Source organism: Globicephala melas, chromosome 8 (genome assembly GCF_963455315.2).
Source record: "Globicephala melas chromosome 8, mGloMel1.2, whole genome shotgun sequence".
Classification (NCBI taxonomy): domain Eukaryota; kingdom Metazoa; phylum Chordata; class Mammalia; order Artiodactyla; family Delphinidae; genus Globicephala; species Globicephala melas.
The window spans coordinates 91,359,885-91,379,931 of NC_083321.1; the positions used below are offsets into that span (position 1 = coordinate 91,359,885).

The 20,047-nt window shown below is 47.9% G+C and overlaps 1 long non-coding RNA gene across 4 annotated transcripts in view; it reads left to right on the plus strand.

Annotated features, from left to right (window-relative positions):
- LOC132597716 (uncharacterized) overlaps positions 1-19,334 on the plus strand; it is a 73,214-nt gene extending 53,880 nt beyond the window's left edge. The window contains exons 3-5 of one of the 4 annotated variants that reach the window (XR_009564965.1): positions 871-957; positions 2,678-2,810; positions 2,919-4,764. This is a non-coding gene — a long non-coding RNA (uncharacterized lncRNA). The other 3 variants (XR_009564964.1, XR_009564966.1, XR_009564967.1) reach the window with 3 other exon arrangements.
- Positions 19,335-20,047: the final 713 nt, after the last annotated feature.

Consider the following 20,047-nt stretch of genomic DNA (forward strand, 5'->3'; position numbering starts at 1 on the left):
AGCCTCTGGAGTTTTCTTTTCAGCCGCTCCAGCTGCACGATCCTGAAAAGCCGGCACTTATGTGAAGCATGTCCCAACTCAGACGCTGAGTCACGCCAGCTTATTTTAAGGCCTGACCTCTTCCCGGGAAGGGAAACCGGCCTGGAAAGCCACGTGCTGGAAGGCGACCATGGCCTCGGGCCAAGGGAAACAGAGGCCCCTGCAGCTCCCTGACAGCCTCCTCTCCAGAAGCCCAGTGCCAGCAGAGGCGGCAACAGCTGGTGGCACTCACCGCCCACCCCCACCCTCCCCGGGACAGTGATAGTGGGACTTGCAGCGCCCGCAGCTCTCGGGCCCATCGAGAGCCCACTGAAGGCTGGGGGATGGGGCAGCAGGGCAGGGAGAAGAAGTCCTGTTTTTCCCTTCCTGGGGACTCTCGCCTTGTTTTTAAGTCCACACCAAATTGTCCTGAGAGGTCACTGCAATCCTTTGGGGATAAATGCACAGAGGGGGTCTGAAATCTCATGCTCACTCAGCCCAACGTATTTAAGTCTTTTCATAATTCATAGCCCCATTTCCATATGCAGGCCCACTTGAGGAGAGATCTCAGGGAAACCTCAAAGCTGTTCTGATTGCACGGGCTCAACCAGCATCTTCCTAAAAGGTTCTCGCCTCGCCTCTCAGAATTGACGGCATCAATGCTTATGAAGGAAAACTAACAGCTCCAGCTGGCGGTCACTGAAAAGTCACTTAATATTTCTCAGTGCAAGGAGCTACACTTAATGGGACACAATGTTTTTTCCCTAAGCAGTTGGAAAAAACCCTTGACATCCTATTAATAATGTCAAGTTTTATTGGCTCTCTCATTTGACATGATATTAAACTTTTCAGACTCTATCTCGACTGAGGTACAAGGTTGTTAAAGTGCAGATGGACTGGAGCATTACAAAACGTGGCGTGGAAGCAATGCCTGTCCAGGTGAGTGTAGAGAGATGGGAAGGGGTGAGAGGTGGGGCTCAAGAGACAAATCCTACTTGTGGAAGACTTCTGAGGACCCCACTCCCTTCCCTGCACTGTCTTTTTCTAACACCGATGGGGCTTCAAAACTCCATGGCATCGGGACACTCACTGTCCTCTGCAAGTCTACTTCCCTGCATAGAATGAAGTGAAAACAACAAAGTCAAGACAAATGACAGAGTCTGTGGAAGTCCAAGCACAGTTTCGCTCCACAGCACTTCCTTGGGACAGGAAGTGTCTGGCTTTCTAATAAAAATAATGCACAATAATACTATCTATTGTTACTAGTGCCCACACAGGGCTGACTCCGTTCTAAGTGCGTTGCCGTATTAACCCCTCTTGGCTCCTTACGAAAACTGCATGAGTTAGTTGCTATTGTTGTCCCCATGGTCCCCATTTTGAAGATACAAAACTGAAAGAAAGATGTGCCCAAACCCCAGGGCTAGTAAGTAATACACCTGGGAATCCGCTCCAAGCAGAATGTAGCGTGACACCAACGGCTTACCATTCTTTGATGCGATGAGACCCACTTTGGAAATGCAGTGTCACATCTGCAGAGATTAGGGACCCCAGCCTGGCCCTTAGATGTCTCCCCCGCCCCGGCATCCCTCCTCTTCTCACCATTTTACTGTGGGGACCTGATATGAACACAAGCAGGAGGTTTCCAGCAGACAGGCATTGACTTTGCCTGTCAGGTGCAAAACCATAAACAACACATTTTAAGCAAAGAACACCCCAGCAACCCAATAATGCAGGTCTAAAGCCATTTTGATGTTGGAGGGATACAGTAATACTTTTATGCTTTGTTTAAAGAAATTGTTTCCAGCATATTTGTAGTGAAATCACTCCAAAGAGTTTATTTTGGGTGATTGATTTATAGGAATCCGGCTCACACGCCAGAGGATGACACTTAAATCATATCTTCTTTTCATTTATAATAAGGAACAAAATGATCATATTTTGACAAGTCTGATCATTTTGGGGGTTGAGCAGGTTCCCTCGGTGGGCTCAGTCTATAGCTTGAGGAACTGAGAGAATATTATTACGTCTCATTAAAATCAGCTGCAGCTGCTTCAGCGGGCTGCCCTGGGAAAACAAAGTGATGGACACTTTATCCTGGAGTGGGCTACCTAATGATTGTTAAGAACGGGACAACTGGAAATATCTTGAGTTGCGATTGTCAAACCCAGCTGCCTTGGGTTTGAATTTACAGCAGCAGTCCCTTAAAGAAGACCCTCTCTGTCCCCCACAAAGAGGTGACTTGCCAATTCACAGGTCTTTCTGTGCCCCCCTCCCCCCGCCCATCCCCCCTTGATGCTGCTGCAGGCTCTGATCTCCTGACCCTCTGACCCACAGAGGCCTCACTGCATTCCCAGGCCTAGTGGGAATTTTAATGGCCAGCCATGGCGGTGGTGAGGGTGACATTTGCTGCTTTGGTGCCTGCCTTCTCACTAGATCCAACAAGCCGGGTTGTAGCCCTTGTTTGTTTCCAGATTTACAGCTGCAATAGATGCTGCTTGCATCCCATCCCCAAATCCATGCTGCCACTCCTGTATTTGTACGCAGCTCCTTGGCCGGGCTTTGGGTCCCGCTGAGTCCTGCCCCGCCTGGGAGGGTTTACTTTCTCCTCTGCTTCCCCTGCAAACTGTGGCAGCCAACCTCTTCTGGTCTCTCTCTCCAGCAGGGGCCCGGCCCTCCACCCCTCCCACTTCTTGGGAAGATGAGAGTTCAGTCTGTGACAACCACCGCACAGTGAGAAGACCAGGAACGTTCTCCTGGAACAAAACCTCCCCAAGTTCTCGGGGGCCGTGGAGGTCTGTGTAAGAGGAGTCCAGTGAAAGATCTTCCTTCTCTCATCTCCCTCTTTCATCTTCCCTAATCCCCTCCCCTCAACGTATCTTTCTTTTTCTCTCTGCCCCCAGCCCCCCTCCTCTTTCTATTCACCATCCAGAACAGCCAATTTAGCGGGCGGCCGTATGGCTCCAGCAAAGTCCCTGGGATCAGTGGCTGTAGGGAATGGCGGAGCCAGAAGGGAAAATCAAAGATGAAGTGAGCATTTGGATCTTCCTGAAACGGACTACTCTTCTGCTGAATGGTTCCGGGAGATTAGGGGATGGGGTCTGTTCTTCCTTCCCCCCTGAATCTGATGCACCGCTTTCTCTCCTATGAGGACCTGTAACATGGCCAGTTAGACACTGGTTTCAGCTGTCAAAAAGTTTTCCACCCGCAGCCGTGCTGGGGCTTTGAAGGTGATGTCGGGGTGGTGGACAGGAGGGGGTGAGGAAAAGCCATTTCTGGGACAGACAGAGCTCAATGTCCAAGACCGGAAGATGTATAGGTGGACATGAGCGGGTGTTTATTCCAAACAGGAGGGGCTCAAATGGGAGCAAGAGGGATGAAGCTTAGATGTAAAGAGGAACATGGGTTTTGAAAGTAAGCCAGGATGCCTTTAATAATTGCTATAAGAAGTACATTCTATTCTGTAGTATATTTACTGTTCTAAGAACTTTCTTTTACAATCTCATTTAATCCCTCCAACGACCCTACAAAAGAGGTATGGCTGTTAGATTTCCATTTTACAGCTGAGAAAGCTGAGGGTCCGATAAGTTAAATAACTTTATCCAAGGCTAGCAGCTAGAAAGGGACAGAGTCAGAATTTAGATCCAGGCAATCTGATGCCAGAGCCTGGGCTCCTAACTGCTGCCTTCCAGCTGCCTCCCTGGACAGAGTAGGGAAATGTTGGAGATGGTTCTTCCTGGCCAGGTGGGATACACACCTGGAAGACCAAGAGGTGGGTGAGCGGACTTGGTGGCCTTGTGAGTCTCTGAAGAGTGTGGGATTCTCAGCGACTGTGAGCTTGGCCTTCTCACTGATGCGGCTCCCTCCCTCTCTGCCCTTCCCACGCAGTTTCTCCAAGCTCCATCCATCCCACGAGCTGGGGGGAGGGCTGAAGTGAGAAGGAGAGGTCCTCCTGAGGCCGAGTCCAGCCCTGGATGCCTCTGCCCGCATCTGCTTTGCTCGGGGTGCAGTTGCCTGACTCACATCAGTTACGCTGGGTCACCAGCTGCCAACTGCGGCCAAGGGGTCAGTCACCTTTTCCATCCATCCTCCATCCTGATCTGACTTATCTCGCACAAGGGGTGCCCCCCCGAGCCCGCAGTTTTGGTCCTCCCGGTCTCTTCCTCAGCTTAGTGGGTTTTTTTATCTTGCCCAGGAGTCCTTGTCAGTTTCGAGAGTCCCCCTCTGACCTTTTAATAAACATTTCCTGTGTTATCAGAATATTTCCTAATTCATTCCCTTCTGTCCCTGAAAATCGAAATCCTATTTAATGTCCTTCATTTTCATTTATAAAGACAGATACAAAATAATTATTTCCTATCTCTGTGGTTTCTTTATCTCTTGTCCTAATAATGCCTTCGGCAGACGAACATTTCCCGTCAGTTGAAACAGTGTGTTTGTTTTTTGTTCTTTAAAGAAGAAAAATAAAATGCTTTATTGGGCTTTGTCTCATCTATCTCTTCCCTTTCAGGCTTTCTTGGCCCCCTTCCTCTCTTCCTCTCTGTCTCTCCCTGGGTACCTCTCTCTCCTTCTCCAAGTCCCCTCTCCTGCTGCCCAGGCCCTCGCCCAGCCATGCCCGGCTCCCCTCATTTTCCTGTTAGTGCTGCAGTCTCTCTGCAGCCTCACATCTGAATTTCATCAGCCCCTGAGCCTGCCTGTAAGCTCAAGTCCCCCAGCTAGTAAAATTGGTTTGGATGAGCAGACGCAGTTTCAAAAAGAAACATTCTTTGGTTTCCTCTCATGAAAACTAGTGAGCAGAGAATTCACGGTTCTCTTCTCTGGGCGTCTCTTTGAAGTTTTTGATTGAAAGGAGAAGGGGTGAAAAGGGATGGGGTGGCGGGGGATAGTGGTGGGCATAAGGATTCCAGATTTAAGCAGCAACTCTGAGGCTGGGGACCCAGACTTCCAGCAACCCTCTCTGTTCGCTGCCATTTGGGTTGGGGCAACACTGTTATTTTTGGCCGTTCTGTATTTGATCCAGTCTTTCCCCCTCCTCTCTTTTATTTTGGGGTAAAATTCAACACACAATTTAAGTCTGGGGTTTGGGAGAAAGTCGTCAATGGAAGCAGCTGATTTTATGGGGATTGGTCATGTTCTTGGAAGAGTTGTTCAAACCCAACCATTGGTGCTGGCTGAGCGACTTCCATATATTAGCTCCAAAAGTGATCACATTTACTGTCACAGCCATTCTGTAACTAGGTGCCTTTGTTACCCTATTTTACCCACGAGGAAACTGAGGCTCAGAGAGCGAAGTAACCTGCTCCCGGCACTTGGCCAGCAATGGTACAGCCGGGCTCAGAACCCAGGTCTGCCCGACTCCATGGCCTGTCCTCCCAACTCCGGTATCTTCTTTCTTCATGCCCTCTGTCCTCGAACACCCAGGCCTTCAAGAGTAAAACAGTGCTGTCACTCTTCCAGCTTTAAAGTCTTTGTCAAGGCCAAGAAGGAACTCAGAAGAGCTCTTTGTCAAGGTATCTAATGGAGGCACCCGGAGCGCTTTTATCATTCACGGGGAATGCGGTTACAAGACACAGAAAGGAAACCTCAAGAGAAAAATGTTTGAAAGCCTGGTGGTAGGGAGAGGTCAAGGACTGCTGGATGGGCACCAGAGATATTCTCTAAACCAAACCCCTTCATTTTATAGTCAAGGAGACTGAGGCCTAGGAGGGGCGGGTCTGACCCTTCCCTTCACTTGGCTCAGCAGTGAAACACACTGATCTAGCCGTGGCCCCCAGACAGCTCTACTCGACCTTCTGGGAAGCTGGGTGGGGATCGGCTGAGGGAGGCCAGGGAATTGGACATCTTCCTCTATAAGACCCAGACTTAGGAATCAAAGAGGTTTAAGGAGGCCAGAACTGGCCAGAAGCTTCTGGATAAAGAAGGAGCAGTCGGGCTTCCCTGGTGGTGCAGTGGTTGAGAGTCCGCCTGCCGATGCAGGGGACGCGGGTTCGTGCCCCAGTCCAGGAAGATCTCACATGCCGTGGAGCAGCTGGGCCAGTGAGCCATGGCCGCTGAGCCTGTGCGTCCGGAGCCTGTGCTCCGCAACGGGAGAGGCCACAGCAGTGAGAGGCCCGCGTACTGCAAAAAAAAAAAAAAAGAAGGAGCAGTCATGAGGCTGACACTCCCCTAGACAACAAAACTCTGAAAGAGGCAGGCATCCTTGAGGCCCCAGCTCCTACTGGAGGATCCTTTTCTGGTCAGTGGATTAGGCTAACCAACCAGTGCTGTCTTTCTTCTGGCTCCCTGGAAGGTCCTGGCCTGGGGGACCAGGTTGCGCATGTACTTGGACTCGGTGAGATGCATACAAACTTTACAAAATGTCATCAATACAGTCTGTGCAACTCAGGCCAGAGGGCAGGAAGGATAACATCAGCAAGGAGGGTCCCCTAGCTGGAGACTCTCTGTAAAGCAGTGTTGTTAATCAAACAACTGTTTCATAGAATGGGTCACGCAAATCCCAAACCTCGCCAATTGAGATAGCATCTTCCAGTTGATGTAACCAGCAAAGAGAAGCATATTAAACCACTGGTATTTGGTGCAGCCACTATGGAAAACAGTATGGAGGTTCCTTAAAAAACTAAAAATAGAGCTACCATAGGGTTCAGCAGTCCCATTCCTGGGACTATATCCAGAAAAGATAAAAACTCTAATTCGAAAAGATACATGCACCCCAATGTTCATAGCAGCACTATTTAAATACAATAACCAAGACTTGGAAGCAACCTAAATGTCCATTGACAGAGGAATGGGTAAGGAGGATGTGGTACATATCTACAATGGAATACTACTCAGCCATAAAAAAGAACGGAATAATGCCATTTGCAGCAACATGGATGGACCTAGAGATTACCATACTAAGTGAGGTAAGTCAGACAGAGAAAGAGAAAAACTGTATGACATCACCTACATGTGGACTCTAAAAAAATGATACAGATGAACTTATTTACAAAACAGAAAGAGACTCCCAGACATAGAAAACAAACTTATAGTTACCAAAGGGGAAGGGAAGCGGGGAGAGGGATAAATTAGGAATTTGTAACTGAATCACTTCACTGTACACCTGAAACTAACACATTGTAAATCAACTATACTTCAATTAAAAAAAAATACCCATCAGTATAACTGGCTTGAAATGGGGCCATGAAGGAATGGGGCTCCAGGACAACTATGGTTTGGTGGGTGTGTGAGTTGCTAGTGATGGGGAAGATGGTGGATTTTGAAACGATCTGAACATAGGTTATCTCACTGGGGGATCAGGACTTTGGAGGATGGGGGGAAGAGTGGGAGAAGGCTGGGGAAGGGAAGCACAATCCTGAAACGTGGCTTCCTAGACACACAAGAAACTTTGCCAATCTCACGTTGTTCCGGACAGCTGCTCTGGGGTGAAGGGAGACCTTGCAGAGTCTAGAGGAGTGAAAACCTGGTCTGGCAATTCCCAGAGCTGAGTTCTGCTCCCATAGCTGCCTCTCTGACCTTCAGTTTCTGGTCCCATAAAATGAGGGTGTGTGGCTATCAGTATTTTCCAAACTTCAATTTATTCAAGTACTATTTTTATGAGGAGTTTTGTCAGATCTTTAAATATGTTTCTTTCAATTGGCTTACTAAAAAATTTTTCCTCGCTCTAAACATACTATGCAAAATACCCGGGTTTGGTGAGCAAGTCATATGTTTTTCTAATGTAGATTAAAGTAAACTTAACTATTAATTTTCTTTAAGGCTCATCTGTATATCATCTAAATTACCTTTTGTCCTACCCTCTGAGGAACTCTGGGCTGAGCGATGGCAGACCCCGTCCATCTCTGCGATGCCATGATGCATTACATGGGGGAATACTTTCCTTTCCCTTTCTAAATGGAGGACAAGATTTGCAGAAGCTTTGAGTCCCTGTTGGGAAAGAGAAGACAATCTGCATGTTTCACGGTTGCTGAAGCCAAATTCTGGAAGGAATGACAAAGTCATTGCTAATTGCAGCCAATTATTCTATTGGGTGGTACTAGTAAGGAAAATGACTTCAAGTCTAGAGTTGTCTTGGAAAGAATTACCATACTGGTAAATAATTTTGATTTGAGTAATTTTTAATGCTAACATTTGCTACAAGTACTTAGAGAATTTTTTAAAAATGCCTTCACTGGAGCTTATTAAGGCGGTTTTGTAATTAATGACCCACCAGTCATACCTGTAATTTTGGGTATAAAAAAGAAACATTAACTATGTGTGTTTTTTTTTCTTTTTCTGAAGAGTAGAATTATCTTCTCTCAGCCCCCCAGGGCCTGAGAGCACCCACTGGAAGGTGCCCTAGGTTATTATTCATCCTTTGTTCTAAAGAAACAGAAATTCGTCATGGTTGACTGTGCGCTGTGTATTTCCAACTGGGTCTCTAATCCCTTCTGTGTCTTTTCCTGGCCATGAGAGAGGGGTTGGTTCCTTCCCTTTACTCTGTGACTCAATTTCATCACCTATGAAATGAATACAAAGTGAAATGGCCTGAGGACTGTTACACTTAATCACTGTGACTGTGTATGTACATATATATATATACTGTACACATGTACGTACATATGTACAGTAAGGAGGTGCTGCATCTTTAAGCAAATACTCGTACTAAACTGCTTAGAATAATTTTATTAATTTATCCTTTCATTTATTCTCATTCATTAAGTACCTTTTAAACGCTATCATTCATCATTTAGTCTATCCGTCTATCCATTGAGCTACATTTTCAACATACATTCATCAAGTATCACTTACATGCTCTGCCCTGAGGGGAGATACAAAAGAGGTGTAAGAGAGAGTTCCTGCCCTTCAGGGCCTTGGAATACATTTGTCAAAAAGATATTGACAGATGATCGTTCACTAGCCATGCGACCTCGTGGGAGCCAATGATTTCATGAATGATGCTGAGTGTAAACATTCTAAGAAGTAACTGTTTTAAGAATTCAGAGAAGGGGAGAAAGATCTTTGTAGGGTGCTGGGTTCAAAAAGCATTGGGGGAGGAGGGGAGACTTGGGCAGGGTATTAAATGATGAATTGTGTTTGGGTTGGCAGAGAAGAGAGCAAAGGGTAAGAATCGGCATTTAAGATAATCAGCTCTGCCATTCACTTGCTGTGGGACTTATGGCAAATCTCTTAACCTCTCTGGTCCTCGACGTTTTCCTCTGTAAAATGGGGGATTGGACTGGTTGCTTCAAAATTTTATGATCCAGGAAAATCTAGACAGGGGAAGCGCATGAGTGGTTTCGGTAACACAGGGGAAAGGCTTATGACCTTTGAAAGACATTATCTGATTTTCCCAGAGTGACTGTTCTGCATCAGAAAGAATGGGCTGTGTTTGGACTGGAGACCGTAGCCTGGAGGTCTGATCTGGATTCCCCTGGACTGGAAGAAACACAGTCTCATTGTCTTTGCCAACAACTGCCTGTGGCAAATTCAGTACCCTGCTTGATGCAGCATTTGGAGGAAATTTTTCCATGAAAACAAAAGTTTTTGCTTAACTATTCAGCACACTCATGCGTTTAAAAATACTGTCCACTCTCTAACTAGCTGCCTTTTTCACAAAGCTTTTTGGCTCCCAAGGAGCTGGGCCTCCATTGTCTAAGGCTTCCTTATAAAGAACTCGGGGGCCAGGCATAATCCCAGATGTCCCCGCGCTTAGAGACAAGCTTCCCCAGGCAGAAAGAGGTGTCTAACGTGCCTTTCTGTAGAGATGTGACGAAGGCACAGCCAAGCTCCCTGGGGGCTGGTGTAGGCAGAGTGTGAATGGGGGTGAAATGATAAGACAAGGTCATTTGCCCAAATGTGGATGGTGAGTTTTAGGGCATCAGAGAAGACTTTCTCCATGCTGCCTCTTGATCCAACTGTATTTATCCATTCATCTAAGATCCATTCATCTCGCCATCCATCTAAAATATACGCATTAAAAAATAATAAAAAATAAATAAAAATAAAATATACGCATTGCCTACTTGCTGCCCCACGCTGTTCTAGTTCCTGAGACCGCCACGTATGGAGAAGAATCAGTCTAGGACAATTTTCAGGGGAAACTGGAAATTTTCTAATGGCCTAGAGGAAACTTTACAATTTTTGCCTTACCCCAATTTAATATCTTTGATTTCTTTCATGCTTTCTAGTGGTATGGCATTTAGGGTGTTTGTCTCAACTGATGGAGGTTTCCATCTTGAGGAGAGATCATATCTCAGCTCTCAGAGGGCAGAACAATATCTGTATTGCTCACTTCATACACAGGTCAGCCCAGCATTAGATCAGCAGAAGCCCAAAGATGGAAAGATTTGGATAATGAAAATGCTATTTATCAAAACGGCGGCCCACGTAGATGCCAAATTTACAGCATTTAATGCAGTCACCAGCCTACGTGTGTCCCCTTAATATTCCAGCCTGCTTCCCCAGCCTCCCCGCTGAAGATGCCAGGAATGGTAAGATCAAAAGAAAGAGAGACTGCCTGAAGTTGGAATCGTGAGTCATTGTAGCGTGAAGCCAGAGGGTCATAAGGGAGTGGTACTTTGCTGGTGATCCTGCCAGAGGGTCTTTCCAGCACCACTGACTCACCTTTTCTGGGGAGCTTCCTTCCTTCCAGTAGGGACGGAGGTGTGGGTTTCAATGTTGGGAGGCAGGGCAGGCTTTGAGGAATGGGACCTGCAACCACCTCCAACCTTATGCCACAAAAGGTAGGTCAAGCTTACCACTGGATTTTCATAACTGGAATAGAAGGTGATGAGAAGAAAGTAGCATTAAGAAAGCCTTGAGGGGGACTTCCCTGGTGGCACAGTGGTTAGGAATCCGCCTGTCAATGCAGGGGACACGGGTTTGAACCCTGGTCCGGGAAGATCCCACATGCCGCAGAGCAACTAAGCCCGCGAGCCACAGCTACTGAAGCCCGTGCGCCTAGAGCCCGTGCTCCGCAACAAGAGAAGCCACCGCAGTGAGAAGCCTGAGCACCGCAATGAAGAGTAGCCCCTGCTTGCCGCGACTAGAGATAACCCGCGCGCAGCAACGAAGACCCAATGCAGCCAAAAATAAATAATAAATAAATAAATTTATTAAAAGAAAGCATTTAAGTAGCTATCTGGTAAGACTTCCTATTAAGGTACCCAAAGAGACTGAGCAATTATTAAATTAGCCATGACTTTTGGTTTCTTCATTTGCTAAGTTGGGATAAGAATACCTATCTTGAAGGTATTTATGATGATGAGTTTTTAAAAGGTAATGTATCTGAAGGCACCTAGCACAGTGGTTGGTACATAATATACACCTAATATTTGTTACTTGAATCTGGATCTGAATCCTAGAGAAGGGAGGAAGACTTCTCAAAGAAGATGAACTCCCATAGCTGGACTATGTCAACTCCTAAGAATATTTTGGCCAATAGGTTACTGCCTTTCAGTGACCCCCCTCATGGACAGTCCATCTTGCAAATGGCTCTTCTGATATTGACTTTGAAAACATAATGATTACCCTGAGCTCCTTTTGGAAACATAAAAGACATAGTGCAAAGAGATCAGAGCCTTCCTCAGATTGCACGATTTGCTTGTGCCAAGAGCCAGGAGGTCTCCTGGGCCCTTAGCACTGAGCCCTGGACATGAGCTACGGTTTCTGAGCAGGCGGGAGAAAATAAAAGCCCAGTATTTTGTCAATAAGTGTCTCAACTCTGTATTGCTAAGTGTATTCTTTCTACTTCCCCATTCCTTTCTTACATTAAAAGGTGAGAGGGCAGAGATTCTCCACCTCCACTAAGGACAAAATAGCAGAGAACAGGCTGACACTATGATTGTGAGGGTATAAGGTAGACGTTGGCAAGAACTTCCAAACAGAAAAGAAGGGATTAAAATTGGCATGCATAGCTGGGGCCGACCCTAGGTTCTTTTTCAGGCACCTGTAAGAATGCGAGAGGCTACCAGCTACTGTCTACATAAAGCGTCTCAGAAGATCACCTTGTAAGATTTCTTCCAGATTCCCTGGAGACTAGCGGGGAAGCAGCTGTCATACTTAACTTAAGAAGCTGCTGACTGTGGTCGGTGTCAGAGGCAGTCCCTTAAAAGGGTACGTTTCATCTCTGCTGCCATTTAGTAAAGGAAGGCACTGGGCTGGGAGATTCACTTGACAAGCCGGGTCAGGAAAGTGGCAGTGTTGATCCCAGGTGGCCAGAAAGCCTCCCAGTTGAAGGTAAACAGAAATGGAGATAGACCAAGGGGTGAGAGGTCACTGCATTAGGAGGCTGATGAGACCAGTTGTCTTCTGGGGTGTCTGGAGGCGGGGAGGCTGTTGTGATTGGTCTCAGCCTCAGGATCGGGGGAGGGGTGAGGGGGGGCAAAGGACAAGTGCAGGAGGATGGAGGAAGGAGACCCCAGAAAGAGTGGGAAAGGGGCATCTCCAGCCCAGAAGCTATTTCTGCTTGTAGCACGGGTACTGCTAGCTTTGGGCAGGTACGCCTTGTGCTGCAATTGTGCCAAATGGAGTTGAGTGGTTGGCTAAAAAAAAAAAAACTCCACGTACTCATTTGCATGTTGTTTTGCATCTCATTTGCATACTATTCACTTAATGTCATATGCACACAACTTCCCAGCTCTTGCTTCTTCCCCTCCCCAACCACCACGAAGCTCCTGCATCTCCTTCCTTTCTCAACACCTCTGTTCCCATTTTTTCTCCCCAATTTGTACCCTTCTTCCTTCAAAGTGGTAAGTAGAGCACAGGCTTTGGAGCTGGGTAGTCCTGCCCTCTAACACAGCATCCTCTATTTATCTACCTTTAGAGCTTCGGCAAATCTGTAATCTCTCCTACTCTCATCTGTAAAATGGGAACCGTTAACACCTACATCTCAGAGCTGTTGCAAAGAATGAATTTAATAAGGTCAGCAAAAAAGCAGCTGGCCCTACGGTAGGAACCTGACACTTTATTGATGCCCTTCACATCAAGTCAGGAAAATTTTAAGGCTCTGGAATCCCTACTTGGTGTTTTCCTTGGAATTTACGGATAAGTTGGTTGCTTCTTCAAGATCTCTTCTTTCTTGGTCACGTGTCCAAGCTGCATATAGAGCCCGGGCAACAGAAGGAGAAACAGTGTCAGCACCGGTGCCCTTTCTGGGATTTTCCAGCATCCTCTAAGTGAGGACTTTCTCATTTGTCTTCCCCAGAGCCCAAAGCCGAGAATGCCCTGGTTGCTAATCCCCGGGTGGGCTTGCTTCCTCTGCATCTGCTCTCCAAGCCTCACATCAGCTTGATCCCCAAAGCCGGAGGGCACATCCCCAAATCCCTGGCTCTACCGGTGTCCCTAATCAGGCCACCTGTCCCACATGAAGATGCCTGGGTCAGCTCCTGAGAGCCTCTCGCCTCTTTATCCAAACAGCATCCTGGCTTCTCTTCAGGCATTAGATTCCAAGTTTATATTTTGCGAGATGCATAGTGAAGAGAGAACGATTCAATCTCCCCTCTGCATCCTGAGGAGTCACTTCTGTGAAACTCCCTACAAATCCCCATCACTTTCAGTCAGCCATTTCTGTTTCACCTTTCTCTCCAAAGTGAGGACGAGGGGTTCAATTGTAAAGTAATAAGAAGAACTAACACTCGGGTAGCATTTACCATGTGTCAACACTGTTCTAAGTGTTCTGTGGATATTGTCTCATTTAATCCCCACGACAACCCTATGGAGTCACTATCATTATTATCTCCATTTTATAGATGAGATGACAACTTGTTCCGCAAGGGAGGGTGGAGCCAGGATTCTAATCTGGGCAGCCAACTCCAAAGTCCATTCTCTTGACTGTTATAATCAATCAACAATATGGGAGATGTGTGCAGAATGAAAAGTAATTCTTGATACTTTTTCCAAATTTTTGGAATCAGAAAGAGCAGACTCTTGTTGTAGTAAGTGAGATTAGGTAAGACATCAGGTAGAACTACCTGTTTCAAAGAGTTAACAGTGGGGCCAACACCATCATATGTGTGGGCTACATGGTACCAGATGGTGGCTATCTTGGAGTCTCTGAAAACCTTGTGTTTGTAAGCATGGAGGAGGGGTGGTATCTATTGAGGGAGATGTTGAGGTTGAGGAGAGGATTAAGGACTGCTGAAAGGTGACCAGAGAATCAATCAGTCAGTCAATCAGTGGATTAATCAATATTTGTTGAGTATTCAGTAGAAGGTACTTAAGTACAAACTCGCTAAGAATCACTTCTGTGCAAAGCCCTGTGCTAGGCACAGAGGATGGATGCGCCGGGTCACTTATTGGGTCCTTTCTGGGTTCAGAAGACCATAAAGCCTCATTGTTTGGACGCACAGGGCAGATTCCACTGCCTTTTCTTTGCACTCTGGTTTATGCCATCATGTGGTCCAGATCTCTGTCCACACCTGCTCAGGACCAAAAGCCCCTGCCCCTGGGCTGGGACAGCCCACATGCTCTGGAATCTCTCCAAACCTGCTCCCAGAACTCTGCCCCAGAGGGTTTGCCTGGAACTATGTCACTGATTCACTGGCCTGTGAAGACTTCTTCCTCCGAGGGCAGCCCTGAATCTTGTCTAGTTGGTTCCTAGGAGGGTGGAGCATCAGTTCTTTCTCTTTTTTTAATTAATTAATTTATTTTATTTTTGGCTGTGTTGGGTCTTCGTTGCTGCCCACGGGCTTTCTCTAGTTGTGGTGAGCGGGGGTTACTCTTTGCTGCGGTGCACGGGCTTCTCATTGCGGTGGCTTCTCTTGTTGTGGAGCACGGGCTCTAGGAGTGCGGGCTTCAGTAGTTGTGGCCCGCGGGCTCAGTAGTTGTGGCTCGCAGGCCCAGTAGTTGTGGCACACGGGCTCAGTTGTTCTGATGCATGTTGGATCTTCCTGGACCAGGGCTCGAACCCGTGTCCCCTGAATTGGTAGGCATATTCTTAACCACTGCACCACCAGGGAAGTCCCAAGTTCTTTCTGATCCTATCATCTGATCATAAGTTTGCAGGGGAGTCGCTCATTCACTTGGCCATTGAGTCGCATATTCTACAAACAGTTATTAATAATCTCGTATGTGACAAGCCCTGTGCTGGAGCCCAGGAATGTAGGGATCAAAGAATTCTGTCTGTTCCTGCTCCCCAGAGCTTACTGTTAGCCAGGGAGACAGACAACTTCAGAACAGGTTGTACCATATCCCTGAGATCCATCCTGGGTTAGGGGGACAAGCTAAAAAATCTGTCCCTTTATCAAGGTCCCTCACTGATACTGTATTTTTAGTTTGGCTGCATTTGCCATCCATCATGCTAATTAATTAATTAATTAATTGCATTTTATTTTATATTCTGGGAGTTTGGGTGTTTTGAAGGCAAAATGCAAATGTATGCAAATCAGCCCACAAATTTATGCAACGACAACATGGAAATTTGTCCCCAGATTTCCTGGGAAAAAAATCTGGAGGCCTTAGCCAGTCCCTCAGCAGGCTGCCTGTCCCCAGGCCTGTCCTATCTTCCCTTTTGTTTGGGTTCTTAATCTGCGCTGGGCTCCCTGCCTGGCCTCCCTGAGGTCAGTAATGCAGGTGGGCAGGCGGCAGCCTGGCTATCCATTATCCCACAACCTCTCAGCTTCCCGAGCCACCAAAAAACTCTCCCTGTAATCAGCTTTCATGTGAAACAGTCAAGAGATTTCCTACCACTTTCCCCTCTGACCAGGTCTCGTAGACCACCCAGATGCTGAGTTTCAGGCTTAGAGCTTGGTTTGACTAAGGTATTTAATGGAAGCGGTTGGCAATGTCTGCTTGCTCTTACTGAAAAATAAATTCAAACCATTTTATTGACCATCTTCTGTGCGCAGAGCCTTGGTTTCCCCCAGGGGGCTGGGGGATGATGTTTAGGGCTGGGGAAGGTCAGCGTTGGGAGGGTTGCAGAGACACTTTGGCTTTGCGAGGTAAGGCTGCCCAGTGGGTGTCACAGTGATAAACAGCCTGTCTCCTGCTCTGGACAGGAAACCTCATGGAAGCAGCATGTTGGGAGGAGGGGCTGTGAGGACAGAGGCTGATGGGGACAGCACCAGAGGAGGGTCGGCTTCGTCAACCTGCAGAGTGTCAACGGGTAGTCTGGCTCCGCAGAGACGGAGAGCAATGGGAACTTGACAAAGCAGGCTCAGTGCAGCCAGGGTTGGACAGGACAGCGGGAGGAAGGCTGGCCCGAGGGATGAGCTGATTACCTCCTCATCTACGCCCCTCTCACCAGGAGAGGGAGGACGTGGCACTACGGCCAGGTCTTTGCTTGGGCACACGTAATCTCGAATGCCATCAACTGATCAAGTGTGGCCAGACCCTCGTGAAAATGTGTAAGCTGAAGGGTGCCTGAAGGATTTGACTCAGACTGAAAGTGAAGAACTTGCAGAGGGTGGGCATACTGAGACACTAAGAACAGGTGACTAAGAGAGGATGTGAAATCTCCTTTTCTTGGAGAGCCTTTGAAACAAGTTCAGAACCCACTTTTTTGTGTGGGGGAGGAGGCACAGTTCTGTTTGGAGGCAGGGGAACGGACTAGATGACTTCTGGCAGTCCAGGGAGGCTAAGGGCAGATCTACCGCAGTCGATACACATCGGCATCAAGTTGCTGCCCAGGTGTGGCCATCCCCAGGGACACAGAGTTTAGTCTCTCTCGTTCTCTTTCCCTCCCTCCTTACTATGATTGTCTCAACAGCTCAGTGGGTCAAACTATCCCCTCCAGTGTGAGTTGGAGCCCCGTTTCATCCTCTCGCTCATGCCATCTCCTTTCTGTGTGTGGACGCAGAACCTCTCCCGTCTCTGGGGGAGCTCCCCTTCAGGCCAGCCATGCTGGGCAGCCTCGTTGCCATTCCAGCCAGAACCTGGAGCTCAGCCCTCCGGAGGGGCACAGGGCAGCGTTCTGGCAAGCAAGCATGTCAGAGCGGCTCTGGCGTTTCCCTAGAACAATTCAAATTGCTTTTTTTACACCTCACTGCACTATGCCAACCCTGATTCACATTATTTGTGCACTCGCTAAGTGTACATTATCTGATCCGTCACCCTGTAAAATGCTGCAACAGGAATCTGTGGCTCCTGTCTGCTGCTGACTGTGGGTCAGGCACAGGAGTCTCCGTACACATATTTTTGCAAAATGGGAAGGGAGGAATAAACCCAATGCCACCGACAATAATACCCCACTAGAGCCAGGGGCCAGGAGAGAAAGTGCATGACTCCTGCCCAGGTAACTTGGAGGCTCCTGGAAGAGACGGTTCAACCTGAAAGATCCAGCACCTTTCCTTCCCGTGGCCTCCTTTCTGTATCACATTATTTAACAGGAAGAGACAAAGCAGGAGGGGAAATAAGGCTTTGAACCTAGCTATGCAGATTTCCTCTGACTGGAGCTAACGGGTCTGGGGAGAGCTGGAGGCAAGAGGTAAAGTGAGGGTGGGCTTGTGCGGGTGGGCAAGAGGGACAACACTTCCTGTCCGCAGCTCCTCAGCTTCCCTCAGGGGTGAATAGGGCTCCCTGTCTCGCTCAGCCCAAGGTACTCGGCAAACTGATCAAAGATCCGAGTCCTTCCATTCTGGGTCAGCTTGGGGCTTTGCTAACCGGCTGCCAGGTTCTCCTACCAAGCCTTCAAGACAGCTTACCTCTAGGAAGCCCAAGCCTTTTAGAGTTATTAGAAAATGGATGGATTTACACAAACGAACCTATCTATGAAACAGAAAGAGACTCACAGACATAGAGAACAGACTTGTGGTTGCCAAAGGGGAGGGGGTTGGGGGGAGGGATGGAGTGGGAAGTTAGGTTAGCAGATGTAAGCTATTATATATGGAGTGGATAAACAGCAAGGTCCTGCTGTATAGCACAGGGAACTATATTCAATATCCTGTGATAAACCATAATGGAAATGAATATTTAAAAAAGAAGATATATATATATATATATACATATATATATATAAAAAACTGAATCACTTTGTGGTACAGCAGAAATTAACACAACATTGTAAATCAACTATACTTCAACACACACACACACACACACACACACACACACACACACAAAGAAAATGGATGGATTCCTACTTTTGACCAGATACTCCACCCTTCTGCTCATTTCCCTTACAATCTGGGTGAATGGGACACTTTTTGGTTCCTAGAGATCACACTCTGTCCCAGATGGTCACTGGAACGTTGGTAACCCATCCCAGTTGAAGACCAGGGTCTGATTTCTCAATGGGAACAGCTAGGATCTTCTGTGGATGGACTGAGAGCCCCAGTTCACCTCTGAACGCGGATCCCTCTCTCTGCGTGGGCAACTTCAGGATCATCTTCACATTCAAGATGGTGACTCTCTCTGCAAGAGTCCGGGTTTCCTGCACCATCTCAGCCCTGAGTTTAATTCACCACCTGTCTATGGAGAGCACACAGGTACCTGAGCCTGTCCCAGGGCCTGTGGCGTGGAGGAAACAGAACAAGAAAAAGACTTGGTTCCTGCCCTGGGGTTGATTATGATCTGGTTGGATTGACAAATAGCTACCTTGCCCAGCTGTTCCTGATTTGGCTTCTGCCCCAGGGCTCCTGAAGGGCATTTTGCAGCCGTGAAGCCCAGGGGTTGCCCAGCTGAGATCCGCATTTTCTTCCTTTTGGCAGGTGCCAGCAGTTTCTACATGGGAGCTCACATCTCAGTGAAAACAGGAAGTCGGACGCCTCACTGACAGCGCATTTTCTCAGCCTTCATTCTGGGGAAAGGCGACTTTGTGTTCCAGCTGCCATATTGTAGCTGCAACCCCCGATGCACCATCAATTAAACACAGCCATAACTATGCATGGGAAAGAAGCCACAGATAATAGGCTTCCATTAGATTAAGTGGTTATATGAATAAAAAAATAAAACCTATACTTCGGCTAATTAAACTCACTCACCGTCTGATTAAGATGTGTCGTGAGACCGTGGAAAAGTACCAACCACTAACTGTAGGTAATCTGGCACAGGTGGGAATTAATAGTCTATTCCCTGGCATGGAGATAATGGATCTCCGTAGAGGCTCCTCAGAGCCATTAATAAAATGGACAGTCCCCAAACAGCTGGTTCCTTATGCCGGGGTCAGGGCAGGCCGTGCTCCGAGTAAAAATAGCTTCTCAATTCCATTCCACCTACTGAGATCACCTGCTGAGGAGGAGCAGACACGCTGACCTCTTGAGATGCCATCAGATTTAAGGTTCCACTGCAGTTGTAGACCTGCGGTCTGGACCCAAGTGAGTGGAAGAGGAATTGTGACCCAACTGTGACCCAAGAATATGGAGTTAGGACCAGCTGCCCTGCCTTGTAGGGCTTTCTGTGCCAGACCAGAGTACTTCAAGGTAACTAGGAACCAAAGCAGTGGGTGTCTGGGAAGGTAGATGCCCATTCCTGGGAGCTGCACTCTGCAGGGGGTGGGGCTTGGGTTACCATGGGAACCAGGCCTAAACCCAGGTATAGGCCCAGAGGGGGCCCTGGTTGACACAGCCCATGGTTGCTGTTTTGGGGGCTGAGAATCCAGGGCAAACCCCAGAAATGACCTGGGAGAAGCAGCTGTGGGGAGAAAGATGAGGGTGTCCGCTGGGCGGGGAGCGAGGTGGGGCTCTGAGGGCCAGGAGCCGGCTGCTCAGAGCTCTCACAGACAGAGTGTGTCCGATGCCCGTTTAGCAGCTACTCTGGAGCCGTCTCTGCCCTTTGGAGCAGCTGCGAGGAGAGCATCGGGCCTTGCCTTCTAATTACCACTAATTGGGTAAATGCTGAGATGATCTCTCTCTCCCTTCCCCTTCACTCCCTCCCCCCACAAAGGCAACTGAGAGATACAGAGAGGTCACAAAGAGACTTTTCCAAATGGAGACAGGCAAGCATGACATGGTGTGAATACCAAGCAGGCACTGCCCCGGGGAAGGGAAGAGGAGAGAGGCTTCTGGGAGGCTCTGAGAGAGGAGGGCGGGGACATGGGGCTGGGGGGTGGGGTCTGAGGTCTGGGGGCTCAAGCCACTTCCCCAGCCTGGCTTCCTCTCGCCTCTCCTCTGGAGCAGCA